Raw genomic sequence first — 16,784 nt, forward strand, 5'->3', positions numbered from 1 at the left:
GACGTCTAACCAGCGTCTTGCAGATTTGGGCATGACCAACACGTACGGAGAACTCAAAGAGGCCCATCTCCATAACCAGTACCTGCGGCTTACCAAGTCGCACGCTGGGAGATGCCTCTTACAACGCCTCCACATCTCCTACACATATCAGGCAGAAGAGCGAACCACGATCCCAGAGGACTAACGTGGTGCGTTGGATATCCAGCCTCTACCCCAAAACATGGCTAGGGGTACTCACGAAGGCAGGCGAACTGCGCGGGTTACAGCCTTACAAGGACGATATGGGTCCAGGCCTGTAGTATTCTACACGGACGCGTCTGGCCCTGACCACGGGGGTTGGTACACGGCAGCCGTAATCCATCAAAACGTGCCTGTTCAAGGGCTCACTTTTCCAGAACTGGACATTTCTCATGCGGAGGAAGTCGCCATAGCTCTCGCCGCAGCGGACCCCGCATCTCGGATCATTATTACCGATTCGCGGAGCGCGTGCCAAAATCTTACCAAAGGTCGCATCACCATTCGCGCTACTCGAATCCTCAAGGGCTGTTATTATATGGACCGCCCAAATACACGTTCCGTCATCTGGACTCCAGCTCACGCAGGACTAGATGGTAACGAGGCTGCCGATGCCTCAGCCCGCGCGCTTGATTCCCGGGACCCTCCTCGCCCTCCATCTCTTGACGATCCAGAACCTAACCCCGTCAGCTCATTTCGCGACATCACAGCGATGTACAAGTCGAACAGGCTCCGATTTCCGCCTCCGGCGCCGGGCCTGACTAAGGCTGACGAGCACTAGCTCTTACGGCTTACACTAACACGGTATTGTGCCCGGCAATACTTAAGCACTTCAATCCGGCCTTCTCCGGGGAATGCCCGCACTGTGATCATCCGTTTGCGGATACTTTTCACATGGTGTGGGCATGCCCATCCAACCCGGCGGTCCCCCCAATCACGTCCCCTTCCCCCCCTACCCGGGAGGCTGCTCGACCTTGGAGGGCCAACGAGCACTCGTGGCCAGGGCGCGCGCCGCCGCGGAAGCCACTGGGGTTCCGGACTAGGGACTCCTCCTAGAATTTGTACAGGGTCGGCCCTTAAGGCCGCCCCTATCTCTCACTTGTATATAGTCTCAATAAATGTTTTTCACCACCACCACCGGTCTTCGCCACTTCTGGCTGCGCACTGCAAAAGAAATTTGCTGCCCGGCCATGCCCGGCTGTGTTATCTGCGTCCCAAGCGAAGCGCGTCTTCCATTCTTTATTTTTATGCCGCACGGGCTATCACATTCAGATAAGCAGACTGTCTCGCCCTAACGTCACTAGCCCAGAATGATCTTCTTTGATCTACAATGTTCTGGATGTAAATCGACGGTTCCAGAAACACTCGCGCCAAGAGATAAAAGCCTGCAGAGCAGACGTAATGGCATTCGAATCGCCGACACCATTTTACGCAAGTCACTTTGTTGATTGCTCTATCGCCGCCTTGTATTCTTTGAGTTGTTAGGGGAGGACAAGTTCGCTCCAAAAACTTGTTTTTCTTGAAGACAACTGCGTCGTCTTTGGCAAGGTGACAATATTGCCTAGGGAGCTACCACCTGTAACAGTAAAAAAATATTTTGCGCCTAATACGTTTTTTATGCCTGCCCCAAGAGCAGCTCTAGTATTAAACAAGGAGTGTGAAACCTAGGTATATTAGTTTTTTTTATTTTTTTACTGTAACAGAAAAGATAAGTATTTTGTGCCTAATAAGTTTTTTGCCTGCCCTAAGAGCGGCGCTAGTATTAAACAAAAAACTGTAAAACTAAAAACACTGTAAAACGAAAACTTTAAATAGTAGTATCTTCGTTTTTTGGTAAGATGACACACGTCATCACCCCGTTACAAATGGGATACCATTACCAATCATCAATCAACATCAATCATCATCGTCGTTGCCAGTGTTCACACTTTGCTTCTGCCCGGACTTCTATACCTACCGTATTTTTATTAGGGTTCATACTAATCCTTCCCTAAAACGCAAGCTGTGACTCGACAAACATGGTCGCGTAAGTGGCCGTGCCGCTTATGTCAGCTGGGCAGTGTTGTGTCAGACAAGTCCAACGCATCAGACGGCGGTGTTGGGCAGTGTCAGCCGCAAAGTACCGCCCTAACTGCTTCGGTGTTTACATGTTCGTTCGTAACTTTGATTGTTCACCACACAAATATTACTGCTATAAAAAGAATTTGTCCTAAATGTAAGCACAAATTGCACGCTCGAAAAGCTGTGATGACAGCGTTTGACAGCTTCAGCCAATAGCACAGCTGGGTACATGACATCAGGTTCTGTTACGGGAAATGAGTTAGTGGGTTGAATGGCCATTCCCTTTTTTCCTAATTATATAGCTATTTTGAGCGAAGTTTACGTTAAAAGTGGTGTGAATGTGATCATAACGAGGCAATATTTCGAAGGAACTAAACTTGTGTTTTTCTGCATGGCCCCTTGAAAGTCTGAAGTAAGTATGGCCTTATTTTGCGTGGTGCCAATTCGATCAATCATTTCTTCAAATTAGTGCGTTTACTCTTCCGAGCGTACTTTGAATTAGTACGTTTCATGTGGGCATCCCCGAACGAAAACCGAACATAATGTTAGCCTAGGCGTGGTTGCAGTCTGGCTGGCAAGATGGATTCAGTTCAGCTACCCGCGCATGACGTAGGGAAATGGGCTGCGGGTGATTTAGGCACAGTGGCTTTCCTGGTTTGGCTATCATAGTGACACTGTCGTGCCGCCAGTCTTCCCCCAACACGACCACCCGGATAGGAAACCCCTCTTGCTAGCCAGCCCTGGACTGGTCAACCAGATATATGACGGAATGCAGCAGCAGCAAATGGTTCCACGAACTTATGGCAGCACTCTCTGAAAGCTGAATACTCCACTACTTTCGTTTGACCAATCACTATTAAAGTATAAAAGTGTACACGGCAGTTACACCGCAGACACCTAACGTGGCTCGGAACCAGTTTGAAGTAAACAGTTCATACTTAAAACTGCGCATTCGGACGGGACAAGGAAAAGAAGACACAGGACCCCTTTGCAACAAGAAATTCGCTTGATGTGATTGACTTTTTACGTGACAATGTTTGTATAGGGTATTTTTTTCGGAGGATGTGGAAGACCTTTTCTACTCTATTCCACACAATTACTTGTTTGTTGATGTTAGAGAGTGCATTGAAGAGAATGGAGACATACCGTTTCAAAATAGTGCTGGAATATGCGTTGACAACTCCATGCCCCTCTTGGAGTTTTACTTAGGTGCCACGGTCGTGTCCTTTGACAGCAACTTATATGTTCACAAACGAAGAATCTGCATTGGGTCTTGTGTGGCGCCGGTACTCCGCAATATTTGTTTGATGGCTGTAGACAGACGTCTGCACAGTGCTTTTGATGGAAGCACAGTGCTTAAGGTGTTTAGATATGTAGATGATTTTTTAGTTGTTAAGAAGCTGGATTTTATCAATATTAGTGATGGTTTTAATTACTTCTTATGTGCGTTGGTCGTGTCCTTTGAAAGCAAGTTATATGTTCAGCAGCGAGGAACCTGCATTGGGTCTTGTGTGGCGCCGGTACTCCGCAATATTTGTTTGACGGCTGTAGACAGACGCCTGCACAGTGCTTTTAATGGAAGCACAGTGCTTAAGGTGTTTAGATATGTAGATGATTTGTTAGTTGTTGTTAAGAAGCTGGATTTTATCGATATTAGTGATGGTTTTAATTACTTCAGTGGTGGTTTTAAAGACGTGTTGGACACTTTTAATGAGATGAGACAAGGCTTGGCTTTCACACACCAGCTGCCTGCCGAGGGGCATATGCAGTTTCTAGATCTTAAGCTTTCTGTGCTGCGAACTCATGTGTGCTGGGCATACAACCCACGCTCCCAAAAACCACTGCTGCCGTTCAATTCGCCCCACTCAAGGACGGTAAAACGAGCAATTGCTACGCTCTGTCTAAAATCCGCCCTCCAAAAGTCTTGCAACCATGCCGCCCCCACCAGTTTTCACCAACAGATTCAGAGGTTTCGGTCGTCAGGGTATCCAAATACCATTCTGGTGGCGACTGCGGAATCCCTGCTGCAGAAACTAAAAGACAGGGTGAGTGAAAAAGAAAGGCAAAAGAGCACCGAGAGGCCCGAGTTGATACCATATATCCACAAGGTGACACATAACCTTAAGAAGGTGGCAAGCAGACACAATGTTCCTATCGTTTTTTTCAGCGCCGTGAAAGCTGTCGAAGTTGTGTGCGTGCATCCCTGGCGATGCAACAAAAGGGGCGGCTTGTGGTAAGAAGCACACCAGGCGCTATGTGGATTGTGCAGTGTCGGTTGTTTAAAGGGGCCATGAAGAGAAAATGCAAGTTGGTTTTATTCGAAAGATTTCGTGTTTTATAGTGCCCCAAGCGCTTGTCCAGATACAAACGCTGCTTTATTCACTGAGAAATTCAACAATTTAGGTTAAAATTTTGATTTTCCCGCTCAATCGTGCGTTTTCGTGGTCCCAAATGACATCACAGGAACCGACCGCTCTGCAGCCTAGAGTACCTTCGTTCACGCATCCGCCGTACAGGGTAGAGACACGTATACGCTGGCGCCGCCATTTTCGGTTGCTCGCTCGCCGCCGAAGCAAGTCATTGTGTCAAAACCGCGCTAAAATTATCGCCGCAACGCGGTTTACTGAAGAAGTTTGAATCATATTGTCTGTTTCGCGTTGCTAGGTCTCGTGGGAAACAAAAAGAATAACGCGTTGAGCCTGTTGGCCCAATTGCGGCGGCACGGGACCGTTCAAAGGTTGTCTCCACCCTGTACAGCGGTGTTGGTTTGTTCCCGCGTTTCTTTACGTTCCGTAACCTAGATAGCGCCACCATACCGTGGCAAGCGTTTGGTTTGTTTTTGCCCGCATTTAAACCTGGCTTGTTTTTGTTCTGGGAGAAAATATTCGTTCCCTGAAACAGTGCTCGCTCGACAAATGGGGTCACGTAAGACACCGTTGCTTGCGTCAATCGGCCAGTGTCGTCTGAGACAACCCCAAGCCCCGTAGTGCTGTGCAGCTAAACCAAGCATGCTGTGCGCAGTACGAACAGCAGAACGCATCAGTACTTCTATGTTTACATGTGCTTTCGTAACTTCCACTGTTTGTCCCATCATTCTTATTGCTTTGTAAAGAATGTGCCCTAAATTTAAGCGCAAATCGCTCGTTCGTCTAGTTTGTAAGCTCTACCTAATTTTCGTCTGCTTCTGCCAGCCTCCGCCAATCGCAGAGCTTAGCTCATGTGACATCATAGGTTCTGTTGCGGGAAATGAGCTGGCGGGTCGCATGACCATTCCCGTTTCTCCTAATTATGTAGCTTATTTGAGCGAAGTTTACGTTAAAAGTGGTGCCAGTATGATTCTAACGAGACAATCTTTTGAATGAACCAAACTTGTGTTTTCTCTTCATGGCTCCTGCGGCAAGTCCTATATAGTCCTATATAGGACAAACCGGCCGGTGTGCCAACGACCGTGCCCGCGAACATGAGCTATCACCCACAAGTGATAGCGGTGCGAATCTTCCTGCGCATTGTGCAGAATGTAAATACGTGCCTCTGTTTCATGAGTTGAGGCTGCTGGGCCGCAGCAGAGACACGGTGGCCCGCGAAGGCATACTATACCAAAAAGAGGGGCACAGCTTGTGTCAGTCAGATGTCGGTGTGTTCGCGGGAGAGCGAGTTCCGCCTTTTATGCCGTAATCGGTAGCGCGCATGTAGCTTGCTCGTCGGGTGTTCTGTGCGCAGGCGCGCCTCCGACGTGTTGGCGTTTATATGCACAGAAGGGTTTCGAAATAGTTGGTAGTGAGCGCGCGTCCAGTATGCTGTGTTTCTCTGTCCTCGTCCTTTGCGCTCTGTTTAATTTTTTATGGGTATATAATGTTGGTATTTATTTTAATACCATGGTTTTATTGCTACCAGTTATTACCAATGTTTAATTGGTTTTATAGGTATTGCTTCGGTGTTATTGGGTTGTTCATATTCACGAAGCATAACTCTGTTGACAGGGCCACATTACTAAAAGGTCCACGGAGCTGATCTGTCTTTCCGGAAAGGGATGACTGGCGGCGAGAGCGGCTCTGGCATGCATAACGCGAAACTCTCTTCTCCGTTGCTGGCGCTTCTGCTGCTGCTGCGGCGGCGACGCCGCTTGGCCCTTTTCGGCTCGTTTATATAACGCAGCGCGGATCCCCCGCGCCTCTCTGCTGGCTGCTGTGCGGAACCTCCTTTTATTCTACGCGGCTCCAATGCACCGCCGAGCGCCGAGGCGACCCTTTCCATGTGCTCGGCTACTGACTTGGAGCTCCCTGCCGCATTTCGTTTTGCCAACGTCAGGGTTCCGTACTTCGCTATACTACACCCGCGCCGGAGGTTGGAGGTACAGAGCTTCGTTGTAAAAACACCGCGTGAGTGGGAACATACCTCAAATAGGTACGTTCCCATAACCCATAGACTGTTGGTATGCCAGGAGGGTGGTATAAACTAATGCGCATGCGGTTTATTACGAATTCCACTCATGATGAATAATACTCAGTAAATTGCAGCGGAGACAGACATTTGGTTTCCATCTCTTAGTTATGGGATGTTTGACTCAATTGTATGCTGTAAAAAGCAGCTGATAAAAACTTTTACTTTTCTGTAACAATAGTAGAGTGAAAGTTCGCGCGTCAATATCCAACTCTTGTGAGTCACAGCCTAATGTTGTTCTAGTGGCTGCTAAGTGCCCATGTGCGACGTTTCTCACACCAAGCATTTTCGCGACGCAGGAAAGACTGACATGTGGTGGAACTGCACACAATCCAGGACGACTAAACCTGCCTGGACACTCGCCAATAAGCCAAAATTGCACTGCGCATATAAACACGTATCTGCTGAGGTGGCCTGACACCCTATCGACGATGTGATCTTCCTTATTTTTGCAATGAACGCAGCTGCATCGAGCCAGCCATGAGCGTTTACTAAAATTGCTAAGTAGGGACCAAAATAATTCCATGGCCATCTATCCGTTACCAACTAGAGGAGCTAACGGTACCAATAAATCATTGATTTTGCACGAATTCTGAAAAGTAATTGTTTATTTAGCTTTTGTTTTGTCAGAATTTCTGAACTTAAAATGGTGACACTAAAACTAAAAAAATTGCTTCTGCAAAGCCAACACTGTCGGAGGTTCGTTGAGCCAACAACAGTTGAGCTCTATGAAATGACTCTAACCCTCGGCCACATTAAATCTTGATGAGTTTTGTGGGGAGCCACATTAATTGACTTCAGCATTTCGTGATCAAAACCAACATTTTCCAGGGCCGCAATGGATGATTTTCCAACACCCAAGTGAAGAGGAACCACAGTGGCGCACTCGTCGGCTCGACAGCCCCGAATATAATTTGCGCCTGCAGGAACATAGTGGCCTCAATGCCCGAATACTTCAACCTGCGTTTTTTTAAGTGTAACATAATGCGCCTAATGGCGGCAGTTGCCCGCACAAAAACAAGTCGATTGTGCAACCCGTTCCGCAAAATGTGTCTCACCAGTGTTTGAACATGTCACTTCTAGTTGTGTTTTTGCTCACCACCGTAAAACCTTCAAATTGTGGCATGAAGTGCAACCAAAACCCAGGGGCGCTCCACTGGGGATTGAATTTACGATGCGCACGATGGACACGCATAAAAGTCTCCGGTTACGTCGACACCTGGAACATTGCTGTATACACCTCACAGTCACTCTGGACCAAAAATAACCGTTAGTACTGATCGACGTTTGCATGTTACTGGAATTCTGGCCGATACCCTAAAAGCTTGCCTACATCGCAATGAGAGTTATCCTCAGCTGGGTGAGCAATCGCAATGCAAATAAATATTTAAAATAAACGAAAACATTTTTTTAGGTACTCGCGACACTTTCGCTGTATCTCAGCGTTCTCTTGTAGAAAGGGGCGAGAGGAAAGTTAGGCATCTCACCGGCACGAACAAACGTCTCGTCTCGCGTGTGGGAAGCTGAAGCTCTTCCGATTTGGGGACTGTTGGCGTGACGTCCAGAATGACAAATGTTGCCGTCTTGAACATCTCTGTAGACGCTAGTAGCTGAGTGACGGTGACGTCAACTACAATCGCCGCTCTTCGCTGAAAGCTGCCCGTAGCGTTCGTGTGGCCGCTGTCGTTCCTTCCCCTCCTCCTCGGTTGCGCCCTGCGTTCATTCTTATCAGCAGTAATGCGGAGTTACCACTCCGGAATAGGAATGATTCATTCCACGTTTTCGCGATCCCGGAGTGGAATGGAAATGAAATGGCAATAGTGTTTAGAGCTATGGAATGAAATGGGAGTGGCATTAGGCGCATTTCAACCGGAATGGAATGGGAACGGGTCGGGCAGTTCATATTCAGCTGGGATCTACAGCCAAGCGGGCTATCGCAAGCAACATCGCTGCTATTAAAGCGGCCAATCGCTGCTTTAGTTTCTTGGCGGATGATGCAAACTCGCGGATGAAATGGGTGAGTGAATCTCATAGAATCCACCAACAGAGGCTGTGACTTCATCCACCAACAGGGTGGATGAATCCACCAACAGGGGCAGTGCGAGTTGCTGGCTAGTCTCACTCCGTCACCTGGGGGCGCCAACCCACACTTACCAGTTACGACGTGCTCGCTGAGATTTTTAATGACATTATACCCCTTGTAACAAACCTATAGAAAAACTATTTAAACAACCTGTGGTGCTCTGAGCTGTCATGTGTTACGCCGTGTGTTGCATCAGTGTCACAACAGTGCAAGTCGAATGTGCTACAAGTGCACTTTATTATTGCAAGGGCGTCCATAGCGGATCTAGGTGAAGTTCGCGTTGATTGTGGATTTGTGGATTCATTTCTGGGTAGTAAGCCTGAGGCTTTCGAAGCACCTGTAAAAGTAATTTGGGTGGCTAGCAGACGACGCGGGAATGTATTTGTGATAGACATGCAGATGTCATTTTGGCATTTTTCTTTTTGCCGGGATGCCTTGTGCACAGGGGCAATTCGGTCCACAGACAGACAAAACAGCTGTCCTAAAAAGCAACAGAGGTTGCTACGTGGCAGAAGTTCCATTGTGCTGTACAAGGGCCGCTGAGAATGCATCACTTTCCCCATTAAATCCGCCGGCAATGCGCTTTAAACCTTTGATAAACGGGCGGTAATTTCTTGACCAGTTATCACCCAGTAGCTGACGCTGAACACCGTTTTGTGGAGACCGCACTGAAGTTCTACTTTTTAAGCAAGCCGAAAAAAATTGTTAGGAATGCTCCGGTGACACTCCTTTTTTTTCTTTTACTGCCTGACCAGCTGTCACGTCAAGACTCACGAACGCTGCTTTGTCTTCCGGGTTAGAACAGCAGTGATCGTTCTTGGCTTGCTGAACTAGACAAGTCCACCCACATTTATTTAATTTTGATCCGGTCAAATAATTGTTTTTGCAACAACAGGATTGGCCGGCCGCAAACTCCATTACTGGCAACTTGTGATTATAAAGTTACTCAAATCGATATATTCTTGTGAATTTCATTATCATGTCATAGCCTTCTGGTGGAGTTTGTATCTTGATGTATAAATGGATATTGATGGGCTCAAGCTGAGACTCCTACGTAGATTAAATTCTGTGAACTGGGGAGGAACATATTCGCAAAGAGTTACGTTCCACACCGCCGTGATGCATAAAACGGTGATATTGCTCAACGGTGATATTGCTCAATGCCTGACATTTGGTTTTGTTCAAGCACTCCCGAAGCTCTAATAGTCACATTTGTCATATAAATGCAGCATACTGATATCACAGAGCTTACACATACCTTTATTATTTCTGTTGCAAAGCCTTAGCCATAATAAAAATGAGAAACACCGGCCAAACAAGAGATCCAAACCTTTTCAAAGACAAACAAGATGTTTTGGCTTGCCTATGGAAGGCAAAACTCCTCTAGTAACGCCAAAATGTCTTGTTTGTTTTTATTTTAAAAACGTCTTTGGCCGGTGTGTGCTGTTTTATTGCAATGTTCCCTACACAGTCCAGCAAGAAACACCACTCCGGAAAGGACAAGGCCCCGACAACATCCTCCCGCTCGCAATACAACAAAAGTGTCTCTCCCTTCATCCCGACCGCACGGGCTCCTGTCGAATTCTCACTCCAAAGCCTGGGCGAGAAAAGTTCGCTCACGCTTGATGTTATACACAGGAGCTTAACCTTAAGCTCTTTTCGCTGATTTATCAGCTGAGCCTGCAGCTGCATTTTCTCAGTTGCTCCTCCAGGCTGATGTGCTGTAGCTTGGGCAGGCCTCCATGTACTTCAGTATGCTGGGGTTTTACAGCACTGCCAATAAGCGGTCAGTACTTGGGCGTGGAAAGATTATTTTCCAGGCTTCCGAAGCCTCACACACAGGACCAGGATTACTGAATCTGGCAGGCACACATTTCCTTTGGTGCACAGCATGCGAGGTGTTCGACAGGTTTGGTTACAAAATTTTATATACAGTCATTGAGACGAGCTTTTTTTTTTAATTTTGAAAGGGTTTAAATGACAAATATACAATTCGGGTACGTTGAAACGGATGATTATAACCAAGAACGAAACATGGGTTACATAACGGCCACGGCCCTTAAGAACCGGCAACGTTTTTTGAGCACGGGAAAAAAATCGCACTAGGGTGCGTGAAAGAACCACGAAATTTTCATAAGGCGCGAGGGCGGTAACATCTATCGGCAGCGCATGCTAGGGTCTCTCAACGAAATTGCGAACGGGTTACTTACCGGCCCTCAATTTCGCTCGCTTTCCGCGGAAACTTTCCTCGTTCCACTTCTGCTTCATGTTGTTCCAGCATTGTTCAGTCGTGCCGGGTCGCGTTTCGTGGCACCAAAAACGGAGGTAAATTCCGTAGGAACTTCTCGCCACTGGGCAGCTTTCGCTGTAACGGAAGATACGCCCTTTTTTCGCTATAATTTGCTTCGTCGCATCTTTAGAACCAACGCAAGAAGAGTCTTTTCCCCTTTTGTGAACCTTGGTGCAACTTTTCTGCGCATTTGTTGGATCCTTTTGCTGCGCACGCACAAATATACAAAGAAACGAGCACGAAACCAACCAAACGTTGTCAAGAACGCCGATGCGGCTAGATTACGAGCGCCCGGGTTTCCAGATTGCATTCACGAATGTCTGAAACACGCGTGATGCTTTGAATGTGGAGGATTGCTTTGAGGGGCGAAGCACCTTGAGACCCAAGCTTGTCCGTCCGGTTGAAGTTAATGCTTGGGCGAGGTGGTGTTCCACATTGCCGTACATACATAAGCTATCGCATAATGTAAACAGAATTTCCAAGCGCGATGATGTGAGTGCTGTTTTTTTTTTCTGTGCCTGATTACGTTTTGAGACTTTGTAGACACGTTGATAGCGATACCCCTAGTTCTCTGGTTCGTAGGGAGAAGCACCAACGACAGTTCATCCCATGCGCCACAAACGTAGTCTAGAGCATATCTTTATTGTGTGGCAGAGAATATATTGCACAAACGCGGAGATGTGGTAATGATAGGCTAAAGGAACATAAGAGCAAAAGCGGTCATCTAGGAGTGCATTGTAGAGACTGTCCTGGATGCGAGCCTCTCTTCTGTAGTACCGCAATATTGTGTAAAAATAAGCCTAAACTGACGAGGGAAATTATTGAGGCTCATAACACAGTAAAACAAGAAGAAAAGTGTGTAAGCTTCGCTTCTGTCGCGCTATCAGCAAACGAAATCACCAATCCAGACGGTGTGTAAGCTCATGGCAGTAGTGATGTGGCGGATTTGTTATTTTGTTTTCACGTGGTATGTGTCAATTTCTTTGTTGCCTTGATTTATGCTGTATTTATATACCAGGCGTCACAGCAATAAACTTCAGTTGTTAGTCAGCGCCTGTGTATCGTGCTCTCCTATCGTCCTTGTTTCTTATTTGCGCTGTGAATTCAAGATTGTCCGTCCAGCATTTGGCGCCCATGCTCACGGCACAGCACGGTGTAAATAGGAACATCTGTGAACAAAAGTTTCACAAAAGGTTAACAATAACAAGCTTAAAGGTTCACAAAAGGTTAGAGAGAGAGAGCGAGAGACGCACAGCAAAAATTGGGATAACGACGAAATGATTGCGTTCATAAAGGGTAAAGCGCTAACCACATGGAGCGATTTTTCCAGCGACGCGACGAGCGACGCGACTAGGATCCGCAGTCGCCGAACCGAAGTCGCTCGCCGAGGCAACCACATGACAGCGACTGCTCGAGCGACTGATCATGGCGATTTCAATGTTGCCGCACACACGCGCTTGGTACGCTGGTTGTTTGCAAACATTTTTTTGTTCATTTGTCATAAAAAGCATGACTAAAAAGTATTACGCCTTTCTACCTTGCTTTTTGCACTTCATTGCATCTCTAAAACTGGTTTGGGTTAGCGATAGCGCACGCTCTTCCTTCTGCGCCTCGTCTCTCGGCTCCAACATGAACGCCGTGAAGAATTCGCTTTCTCGACGTCGTTTTTCCCACACGGGTCTCACCCAGTGTGTGCGGGAGCCTTCTTGCTCCTGCTTCAGCGTGTACACAAGCTTTGCCACGCGAAGCTTTCTTTTCCGCTGCACCGCAAACGCCGTCTGCGTGGATTTGCAAAGTCTTCCCCCCGTTCTCTTCCAAAACCGGAGGTTGCGTGCTTACGTAGGGGCTCTCCTATTGGCTAGTCGCTGAGGCCACTTCCGGGAGGCGAGCGACTGTTTCTAGCGACCCAGAACCGAGCGATTCGATGAGCGACTTGGTCCGCGGCGAAAAGTAGTTCGTCGCTAGTCGCGTCGCTCCCCAAGTCGCTTGCAAAATCGCTCCATGTGGTTGGGGCTTAAGATGAATGAAGCAAAGCAACGAAACCGATGGAAGGGGAAGAGAAAGCCGATAAGCTGGTGGAATAAGGAAATAAAGAGGCTATTGACCAGCGAAGAAAGGCGTCGAGAGAACACAGAGAAGCAAAAAGAACTGGTATGGAACCGGAGGTAGTGAAGGAGAAATAGGATATATACCGGGAAAAGAAACTAGAAGAGCAGAAAATAGTGCAAGCAAAGATCAAGCGGAAAAGTGAACAGTGGATGGCAGAAATACGGAAGAAGGACAAAGGCGCATCCAAGAAGTTTTGCAACCATGTAAAATCACTAAGCTCAAAAAACTATGTGCATCAAAAATTCTTAATTGACGAGGAGGGGAAACATTTAGAAGGAGAGCACGCGTTGGCGCATCTTCATCGAGTGACTACTGAGAAGTTTAGGGCAATAGTGGTAGGGAAGCCTACACCGATAACATCAGCGCCACAGAAGACTGCAGAAAGGGAAATAAGTTTGATCAACCTTGATTGGAAAAAAGCAGAGCAAAAGGTTTCCCCCCAAACAGCAATGGGCCCGGACGGAATACCAATGCAACTGATAAACGTGCTGGGACCTAAAAGTAAGGCATCGTTTATGAGGGCAATCGATAAGGTGATAGAAACCAAACAAATACCAGAGGACTGGCTAGAAAGTAGGATGAATTTAATATATAAAGGCAGAGGCGACAAAGCCAGTATTGATTCATACGGACCACTCACAGTAACGTCAGTGGTGTATAGATTCGTAATGCAGGCGTTAAAATCAGAAATTCAAGCATGGATGGAAGAAAATAAAATACTTGGGGAACTGCAGAATGAATTTAGACAACACAGGTGAATTGATGACAATTTGTTCGTGATAACGCAATGCATTGAATCTTGAATTCACAGCGCAAACAAGAAACGAGGACGATAGGGAGGAGGGCACAACACACAGGCGCTGTGTCGTGCTCTCCCCAGCGCCTGTGTGTCGTGCCCTCCCTATCGTCCTTGTTTCTTGTTTGCGCTGTGAATGCAAGATTATGGAACACCAACTCCCCCAAGCATCAACTTTAACCAGCAATGCATTGAAATTGCGAAAGCACAGAATAGACCATTATGGATTACGACATTAAATTGGCATGTGACAACGTAAACAGCAAACGACTGTGCAGAATGCTGAACTCAAGTGATTAGATGACGAGTTAATACAGTTCCTTATAGCAACCTATAAAGACAATAGAGTGCACCTTACATGGGAAGGACAGAAATGCGCCCAGAAGGTCAACATCCACCAGGGACTTTTTTTTAACGCTGTGTCTAAAGGTACGTCGGACATACCCGCAAAATTTCTTAAAGATACGTCGGACGTACCCGCAATATTTCTTAAAGATACGTCGGACGTACCCGCAAAATTTCTTAAAGATACGTCGGACATACCCGCAAAATTTATTAAAGATACGTCGGACGTGCCCGCAAGATTTCTTAGAGATACGTCGGACGTACAGGGCCCAGAGTGGCTCGAAAGCGGCGTTGCTCGAAACTAGCGTGGTTATCTCGAACCATTGACGGCAAAACCATCACGCGTTTGCTGTATATAAGCCAAGAATCTAACGATGCCTAACCTGGCGCAGAATGTATTTTTTTTTCCTCGTGTTCTCTAGTTGTACCTTATTTGAAGGGGTGGTTAGAGCCTTCGCTGAGAATGCGGACCACTACGGGTTCTCGCAAGAGGGAAACAAAATCATGTGCGACGCGAGTATCTTTCTTTTTTTTTCCCTCATATGTTTCTGTTTAAAGCCCTAACCGCATGGACGCGAAATCACGCGTCGCGCGAGCGTCGGCGTCGTTCGGCGTCAACGCGCGGGCCCGCAGGAGACCGGCGAAGTCGCGCGACAGTCGCTGCGTCGGCGGGCGTTGCTGGACCACGACCTTCAATGCATTGCTGGTTAAAGTTGATGCTTGGGCGAGTTGGTGTTCCATAATCTTGAATTCACAGCGCAAACAAGAAACGAGGACGATAGGGAGGGCACGACACACAGGCGCTGGGGTGCTGGACACGTATGCCATCCTCTTGAAGTCGTTTATGAGCAGTTATTGTCGCTTCTTGAACTGCAAAGATCAAGACTTTAGCTTTAGCAAAAAAAAAATCACTTGGCGTCTTTATTTATTGCTAAGTATGTTGGTGGGCAAATATTGAAATGCTGCGAAGTGCATCTCGAGCCATCACGGTCAAATCGCCTTCCTGGCGATTTCTGCACACTGCGTGAGCACGAACAGGTTGTCGTCCAGTCTGCGACCCCGTCGAAAGCCATTCTGCAGTTCCGTCAGGAAGTTGTGCGCCTCGGCCCAGCCGCTGAGCCAGTCCTTGAGGATGCTCGTGAACAGCCGGTGCACCACACTTGTGACGGTCAGTGGCCGGTGGTCCCCCAGGTGTGCAGGATTGCCCCCCCCTGCTTAAGTACAAGGGTGATCCTACCCAGTCGCCAGTCGTCAGGGATTGACCTGCTCCCTCTATGATGGCCGTGAACAGGTGCGCCAACTGTTCCCTTGCGCTGGGACCAAGACCCTTTAGTAGACGGGCTGACAGACCGTCCAGCCCCGTGGCTGTTCGAGCCCGCAGATGCGCTAAGGCCCGGTCGACCGACAACCCTGAGAAGGCATAATGTGGGCTCTCCTCCCTGGACCTGGCTGAGGTACAGTCAGGTGGTATGTCCTCTCCCTGCCCACCACACAGGTCAGCAGAAAGATCGGGGTCCTGAAATACACTAGTGAAGTGCTCGGTGAGGTGCTCCTTCAGGTTGAGGATAGGGTGTCCAGAAGCCACATCCCGAAGCTGGCCTGTCCAACGACGTGACATACCTCCAGAACCTCTAGGCGGTGGACTTGCCATCCGAGTGTAGTGACCGGAAGATGCTCATGTTGTGCTCGGCCAACTTCGCCTGAACCAATGCCTGCACCTTGCGTTTCAGCTCATTGTATTGAGCCCACAGAGCTGGGGCCGCCTCGGCGCACCCGTCTTGATGGCAAGCCGGTGAGCACGGTTTGCTCTACGGCGCTCTTTCCATGCCGTCTCCACCTCCTCATCCCACCATGGGTTCTTCCTGGCCTCGTCCTACCTTCTATCCTGTACCATGTGGCGCTCAATGACCTCCCTTAAGGCTTGTACAAAGTATTCGTAAGATGTAGCTGCATGCCTGCGTGGGCTAGCCTCGAAGTCTTCACAGACCTTCCCCACTGCAGCGCTGGGCAGGTACTTGCCTCTGCCCTTCTTCCGCTGTGGGTTTCTTTTCCGGAACCCTGCAGCCCCAAACTGCAGACACAGGCGGTTATGGTCGCTCCCCACACTCCTTAAGCCCTCCTCATCTACCGTGCACATGCTACAGGCACTGTCAAGACCGTGTGAGATCAGTGCATAGTCGATGGTGGTGGCGCTTCCTCGTGCACACCATGTAAATCAGCCCACACACCGCTGGTCGAGGTTAAGAATGCTGAGCTGCATGTCCTAGCCAACCCTAACACCAGCATCCCATTAAAGTCAGTGTGGCCGTCCAATTCACTGAGGTGCCCGTTGAAGTCACCCAGGATGATGAGTTCCCTGTCCGTTGCCCACTGGCGGCATCCCTGCGAACGCACTCCAGCGACTGCACGTTTTCATCACGGTGCTTGGTGTTCACCGCCAGGTAAACCACACACACTGCCACTGGGAAGCCCCTCAAGTCCCCAAACAGCCACAGGTGATCACTCCATACGCCTTCTTGGCGTCGCCACTGCAGGTCCCGCCGCCACAGGAAACCTATCCCACCACCCTTGCGCCCCTGACTGGCTCTGTTGCATCCCGCCCAACAGCAGTCGGAGTGAGCAGGTGGCTCCTCGAGCTCACGGAG

Source organism: Haemaphysalis longicornis, unplaced genomic scaffold (assembly GCF_048455015.1).
Source record: "Haemaphysalis longicornis isolate Haplotype H1 unplaced genomic scaffold, Haemaphysalis longicornis Haplotype H1 scaffold_2, whole genome shotgun sequence".
Classification (NCBI taxonomy): Eukaryota; Metazoa; Arthropoda; class Arachnida; order Ixodida; family Ixodidae; genus Haemaphysalis; species Haemaphysalis longicornis.